At 38.8% G+C, this 7,578-nt stretch overlaps 1 pseudogene across 1 annotated transcript; it reads right to left on the bottom strand.

Moving 5' to 3' along the window:
* Positions 1-6,192: 6,192 nt before the first annotated feature.
* Positions 6,193-6,647, bottom strand: LOC309544834 (small ribosomal subunit protein uS19-like; annotated as a pseudogene). The gene has a single exon. The product of its transcript is annotated as a small ribosomal subunit protein uS19-like (transcript).
* Positions 6,648-7,578: the final 931 nt, after the last annotated feature.

Below are 7,578 nucleotides of genomic sequence, written 5' to 3'. Positions count from 1 at the left end.
TAAAAAAATCTTCATTTTGCAAAGAATTGTGGGAAAAAATTACAACTTCAAAAAACTCACCATGCCCCTTGTTAAATATCTTGGAATGTCTACTTTCCAAAAAGGGGTCATTTGGGGGGTATTTGTACTTTCCTGACTTTTTAGTGTCTCAAGAAATGAGATAGGCCTTCAGTACATCAGGTGTGATCAAGTGTGATCAATTTTCAATGAATGGCACAATAGCTTGTGGACTCTATAACTTTCACAAAGACCAAATAATATACACTTATTTGGGTTATTTTTACCAAAGATAAGTAGCAGTATATATTTTGGCCAAAAGTTGTGAAGAAAAATTACTAATTTGCAAAATTTTATGACAGAAACAAAGAAAATGCGTTTTTTCACAATATTTTCAGTCTTTTTTTATTTATAGCACAAAAAATAAAAAACCCAGTATTTTTTATGGGTACAGTGTTGCATGACTGAGTAATTGTCATTCAAAGTGTGAGAGCGCTGAAAGTTAAAAATCGGTCTGGGCAGGAAGGGGGTGAAAGTGCACTGTAGGCAAGTGGTTAAAATAGCTCAGATCCTAAATTCACTGGGCTTAATAGATATATGGAGGGAGATGAACCCCCATACCAGAGACTACACACACTATTCCACCCCTCATCAAACCTTTGGCTCTAGCTCTTTCTTCCAAAATCCATGACACATCCCTCTCAGGCCACTCTATGCTAACCTTGTCCCTTAGGTGCTCCTTGAAAACAGATGGTCTATTCAGATGGTGACTCAATGAACCGCTGGGATGGAGGCCCTCCTCAAGAGGGTTTTCTCCTATCTATTGATCTCCAGAAGGCTCTTGACTCAGTTTCCTGGCCATACCTTTTTGATATCTGGGAAAGATGGGGTTTTGGAAAAAAATTCATACAAGTTCATCAATTTACTGTTTTCTTCCCCAACGGTACAAATCCGCTTGATGGGACACTACTCTAAAAATATTAACAATAAACAAGGGACCAGACAGGGTTGCCTCCTCTCATCTCTCATATTTGCAATCGCAATCAAAACTTTAGCCATTGTCATTAGATCTCACCCAGATATCAAGGAAGTTCACTGCGGACCTCGGAACATAAATGCACATTTTGTTCGCAGACATCCTACTGCTCTTTCTCACTTCTCCATTGATCTCAATGCCTAATGTTTTTCATCTGCTCCATGACTTCAGTGCTATCTCAGGCCTAAGTGTGAATGTTTCCAAATCTGTGGCCCTAAATGTTTCAGTTCCTACTAAACTAGTAGACCAGCTTCGGCATCACTTTTCTTTCTCCTAAGCTTCGGGCTCCATTCCTTATTTGGGAATTCCACTTTCCAATAATATAGATAACCTATATTCAGTTAATTACCCTTCCATGTTCCGGAAACTTGAGGAAGATTTAAAAAATGTGTCCAAGTGTGGTCTATCCTGGCTGGGTAGGATAAATTCCATTAAGATTACTTTGCTCCCAAGAATATTGTACCTTTTCTGATCCCTCTAGGATTATACACTTTGGTGGAAAAAGGCCATTGAATAGCTAAAGAAATTATTTTCTGTCTGAAAAAGGTAGGTTGGGACTTCCCAACCTTTGGTGGTATTTCCAGGCGTCTCAATTGGCACAGATTTCCATAGTATATTTCAAGGGTCCCAAGCCTAATTGGGTTTTTATGGAGAGGCAGACAGTTTCTCAGCATATCATTAACTTTCTCCTTTGGGTTTCCCCCTAAACAGAGACCCAAAATCTTAGCCTCCACCCACTTCTTATCATTATGGCCTTCCCAAACTTCCCTCTTTAATTTCCACATTGAAGCCACTTTCTCATATATTTTATAATCTATCCTTCTCCCCTGGCATGAACATACAGGCCTTTCGCTGGTGGCTGAACAAAGGGCTTTTCAAAATAGGTCACTTTTTCAGCTCAATGGGTCCTCTTTCCCTGTGGTATTGTATAAGTAAACTCAAAATGCCTCCCTCTGAAAAATTCAGACTTTCCCACATTACACACTTTTTACACACTAATGGAATAACAAACCTGAACCCCCTAGACTAACATTATATGAACAACGGTGCTCCAAGATTATGGATAAGAGGGGTGGCATCTCTATTATTTACTATTTTCTGGCTGACAGGGGGGATAAGCATTCCTATGCCCGATCCTGGGAATCGGATTGGGACTTTCAATGGGATCCGGACAAGTGGGTTCAGTCCTTCCAAAGGTCATACACAGGTATTATGAATATTTCACTATAATGTTACAATTCTTACTAGATGGTATTATGTTCCAACCCAACTTGCCAAATTTTACCATAATGCCTTCCCATTGTGCTTCAGGGGATGTAACCTTCTGGGTTCCATGTTTCATATTTGGTAGTCATGTTTCGCATTAGAAATTTCTGAAACAAATTTTTTCACCTCATACCAAAAGTCACTGGAGTCTCTGTCCCCCAGAACCCCCCAGTTGCCCTCCTGAACCAAACAATAGATAACATTTCTTAACACACCCAGTCCTTGATTCTTTTTATATTGATGGAGCCAAGATTACAATTGCGAGAGCCTGGAAAAAGCCCCGGTCTCAATCTCGGCATCAAAACTGAAAATTTCTTGGATCATTTCTCAAGAACAACTGGTTGCTAAGCTTCAGGATAAAACAGAGAAGTTTGAGGCTACTTGGGAGCCCTGAGCTTTAAATATTAGGGCCCCCCCTCTATCCTGGATAAATATCTTCCTTTAAGAAGTCTCATGGTTGAACCTTGAGCTCCCTCGCTCCACTTTACTCCTCCTCCTCTCCCACCTCTCCTACTACCTCGCTTCTTCCCTGTATTTTCCTTACTATTCTCCTTTACCCTTCTTTTCTTTAACTATTTTAGTGCCCAGAGACTGTACACTACTGACAGATTGCAGTGTGTCCCTTTCCCCTGCCTAATACCTCTTGTAGAGGGGATGCGGACCACTGGTTCCTGCATCTCCTCTTCACTAAGTTCAATCACTTTAGGTCCTGATGGTTTTTTTACAGTGGCCTCATTGGAGACAGTTGATGGATTGTGATCATGCTTTCCATGTGGCGGGGGTGGTCACCCCGTCTACAGTTTGTTCCCATCGGGGTGGGCTGGGTGTCCTCTGTCGGGTTGGGGAGATCTGGATCGAGGACCTGCTAAGCGAACTAATGTTGTCAAACCCTCGACTACAACGAATATAAGTGGAGGTTGGGGTACAGATTGGAATTACTTTAAATTGTCTTTCTTATTTTTATCATTTTAAGTTGTTATACATGTATCTGATCTTTTGTCTTATGATTAAACAACTGTCACTACTTGTGCCTTGCAGGCCTACATATTACTTGTTTCTTGATGTTACTTCAATTTTTCAATAATCAATAAACCTATTGAAAGAAAAATATGTCCCAGTGCTACTCTCTAATCATTAATAAGATAAACTTATGATGCAACATAACAATAATGTGAAAGAAAAAATGTGCAAAATAAAGTGATCATTAGAGATGGGCCGAACACCCCCATGTTTGGTTTCCAGCAGAACTCCCACACATGGGAAAAGTTCTGCCTCAAACCACATACTCTATTGAAGTTAATGGGAGCCGAACATGAGAAATCAAAAGTCCTCATTTTGAAGGCTTACTGTATATGCAAGTAATTGGCCAAAAAAGGGTGTGGGGGTCTGGGTACTGCCCTGGGGGATGTTTATCAATGCCAATTTTTTTTTTTCAAAAACGATCATTTTTAACCACTTAAGGACCAAGCCCATTTCTGACACATGTTGTTTACAAGTTACAAACAGTATTTTTTGCTAGAAAATGACTTAGAACCCCCAAACATTTTATTTATATATATATATATATATATATATATATATATATATATATATGTATACTTTTTAGCAAAGACTCTGGAGAATAAAATGGTGGTCATTGCAATATTTTTTGTCACGCGGTATTTGCGCAGCGGTCTTTCAAATGCCATTTTTTGGAAAAATTACATTTCACTGCATTTAAAAAAACTAAACAGTAAAGTTAGCCCATATTTTTTATATATTGTGAAAGATGATGTCGCACCGAGTAAATAGATAACCAACATGTTACGGTTTAAAATTGCGCACACCCGCGGAATAGCGACATACTACAGTCAATAAAAATCTCCATAGGGGACGCTTTAAAAATTTTTAACGGTTACAAGATACAGAATAGCTCTGCAAATTCGACGAATGGATGAACAGGCGATGTTCAGGTCAAACTTTTGCTCGACCTGAACCATTTGCCCAGTGATCATTCATGAAAACCACCAATATACAAAATAGTGAAGTCCAAATAGTGAATTAGTCCATAAAATAACCCATTGCTTCCTTCAGGTCTGGTATGAATTTTGAGGGGGACCCCACCAAAACAAGCATAAAAAAAGAAGGAGCACCATGCAAAAATGAACAAAAAAGCCTGAGGGCCCCCAAAAATCTACCCAAGACCCTCATCAAACCATGCAGCCTGGCAGGCCAGGAAAATAATTGAGGTGGGGGGATAAGTTTGCAACCTCAGTCCTTATGCCCTCAACATTGTGAAGTGCCTTTCCAGGGCCCATACATGGATCGAAATTCGGCCTGTCCCTTCTGAACTGGTTAAAATTTGGATCTATGTATGGATAACTTAACACTATGCTCTGTTCAGACTGGAATGCTTCTTCTGTCAGAATGGAGTCACCCTAAGGCAAAACATGTGTTATAGGCTGAATCATTAAGTGATAAAGAAAATAAAGAAAAAACAAAACAAAAAAGAAACCTAGTTTCATATATAGTTCCATATATTTGCAATATTTATGTTTGTGAACTGAACATTTTAATGAGAACACTCTTGTTAGATAAAAATGTGAACATTAAAATAACATACATCCAGGGAGTTGACCACGTGTCCATTGCTGTGAGTATACTATATCTGTTTAACTAAAATTTCTGTAATTTCCTTCACTGCTGTAATGTAAACAGAGCATTATGTGGTAAATCAATACTGCATATTTTCAGACTTGTTTTTGAAGCTATTTGTTGTAAATAAGGTTCAATACTTTATTGATCTGTCCATTGTGTCTGAAAAAAAATGCCTCTTTTCAATGATCTACTGATTACACTGATCCTGGGCTTTTCTGTTGTAAAACAATTTTGTAAATCAATTAATTTGTCAAAGTCACCCATGTACAACTTTCCAAAAGTGTCTGCAACACTATTTATGGAATTTGGTAACAAAGGGATTTGAAAATGCTGTTCATAAATGGCATATTTAACATCCCAGTCTAATCAAAACCTAAAATTAGATAGATTAGTTAGTGGCAATGCAGAGAACAAAGCCTACCTGCCCAAGGCATATTTTTATGGCATTGCCTAAATGCACTAGTCCTCCTCTATGTAAAATCCTCTGACTGCCAGTAAATTGGTGTATTTGACAGAATCCAGGAAAGATTTGCTATAATTTGTTCAATGACAGAAGGACCTCTGCACCTCGGGTTTAATTTTAAAGCAGAATTGGAAAACAAAGAACATCTCCTGTGTGAATAGATATTTTGGGATAGCAACATTAATCTGGAAACCATTTATTAGATATAATTAATAATTTATATATTCATTAAAGGGATCAATAAATGTTTTGACATGCCAGTGGTGTAAAAACCTCCAACTGTCTTGATATTAGTTTTTAGTAATCTCCCACAATAAAAAAATCAGACTGGGGAGGCTAAGAGAAAACTTGCAAATGAGTTAACAATGAACATGGTGACAGGTGGAAAGAAGAGCATGATAACTCCTGCTGTTGCACCTTCATTTTCCATTTAAATAATGGGGACATGGAAGTTACCAATGTTTGTTGCTTGAAACCTAAAGCTGTGCTCCTTCTCTGTCCTTTTTGCAAACAGGGTGAAGATCCCCTTTAAGGCCCCTTCTTCATAGGGCGGGCTCTCTTGGAGTCGGCTTGCTCACTGGGGAAACTGTCCATGGATCCCCGCTGAGCAGGTGGATGGCTGGTCGTTGTCCTCTTCACTTATGCAGAACAGACACAGCCTGCTCTCCTTTTTGGGCAGCCAGATGTACTGTATATGGACCACATATCTGTTTACATTCTACTGCCATTTGATCCTCCATACCAGATGGGGAAAAGATCTGGAAAACCTCATTTTTTTTACATATTTAGAATTTCACTTTGGAGGAATGAAACAAGAGGAGTGGGTGGCCCCAATACCAGATCTACCATGCTTCACAAAGTTTTTGTGATGGAGAACTCACCCAAGTAATGACCAATCATCTCAGACTAAATTTCAACTTTGGTAAAGGATTTACCATAGTATACCCTAACCATGCTGCTAACCATTTTTGGCAAGATGATCATGTCTCTCAGATGGGTCTTAATAACCTCTGGCTTTTCCATGGGAGGTACTTCCTTCTTGGCTTTGCAGAGACGTTTCAGAAGGGAGTTCTGTTTGCAGTGAAAGCCTCTGTTTGGATGCCAGCATTGGCAAGCACAGTACAGATGCATGATTTGCTCATAGGACATATAAAGTAGCTGGTTCAAATCCACTCCTCTGTATGTGAATTTCTTGAAGGTCCTCTTCTTCTGCTCAACATCCGCCATCTTGTCAGGAGCCTTAGGGTAAAGGAGCCCCATCCATATGTTTTTAGTAGATAGGGTCTGATCAGATGTGGGTGGGTGTTAACGGACACAGGTTGTTGACATCATCTACTCCATAGAGGAGACTGGAGGATCCGATCAGGTCTGCCCGTCAGTTTAGGTCAGCTAGTGTGAAAGAGGCTTAGGCTGGCCATAGATGAGTGGAATTTTCTAAGAAAGAGAGTTTTTTTTCTTAATCATTAATGGGTCAATCAAAAAAAATTGTGTTGCGCTGTAAATATACTCAAACAAACATATATTCAAATATTCAAAATCATGTAGTGCTCATACAGCGATGAGAATAAAGGGCTGTAAGTGCACAAAAAGAAAGCTTCACATATACAAGTAAATCTCTAAACATTTGCATTCATAAATTATATTATTCAATAAAGTGCCAGGTAAGGTATACATATTTAAAACGTTTTATTAGTGCCAGGTAAAGTATACAGATTTAATATTTTCAATTAAAGTGCCAATTATTCTGTACAAAGCATAGAAAACCTCAAATAATGTTCAAACCTCTAATAATTCAAAATGCCAAATCTTTAAATGTGGCATAAAATTGGTGAATGATATAGACAGAGGAATACCAATTCCAAATACTGGTGGTGAGAAAGGTGCTCTACACAGGTTTTATAGCAGTCCAAAAGTGCTCTAAGTGATCCCTTGCCCATGCTCCATAATATATGTTGAATGGATGCTTAACAGACGAGGAGACCCCACACGAAGTCCAGCCATTGCGTTAAACACCCTCCACTGTAGGTATGTAGGTAACACTTAATTCACAGGACCCGTATTTTAGATGTATCATCCAAAAGATCACCTGATAATGCGGCCGGTTAGTTGTCGCCATTTATTAACCAGGCATATGTATAAAAAAGGAACACAATTGCTAATTTCACAATTTCCCAGCATA

The sequence above is a fragment of the Pelophylax lessonae genome (genome assembly GCF_965119305.1).
Source record: "Pelophylax lessonae genome assembly, chromosome: 1".
NCBI classification, from domain to species: Eukaryota; Metazoa; Chordata; class Amphibia; order Anura; family Ranidae; genus Pelophylax; species Pelophylax lessonae.
This window is presented reverse-complemented; position numbering and strand designations above follow the sequence as displayed.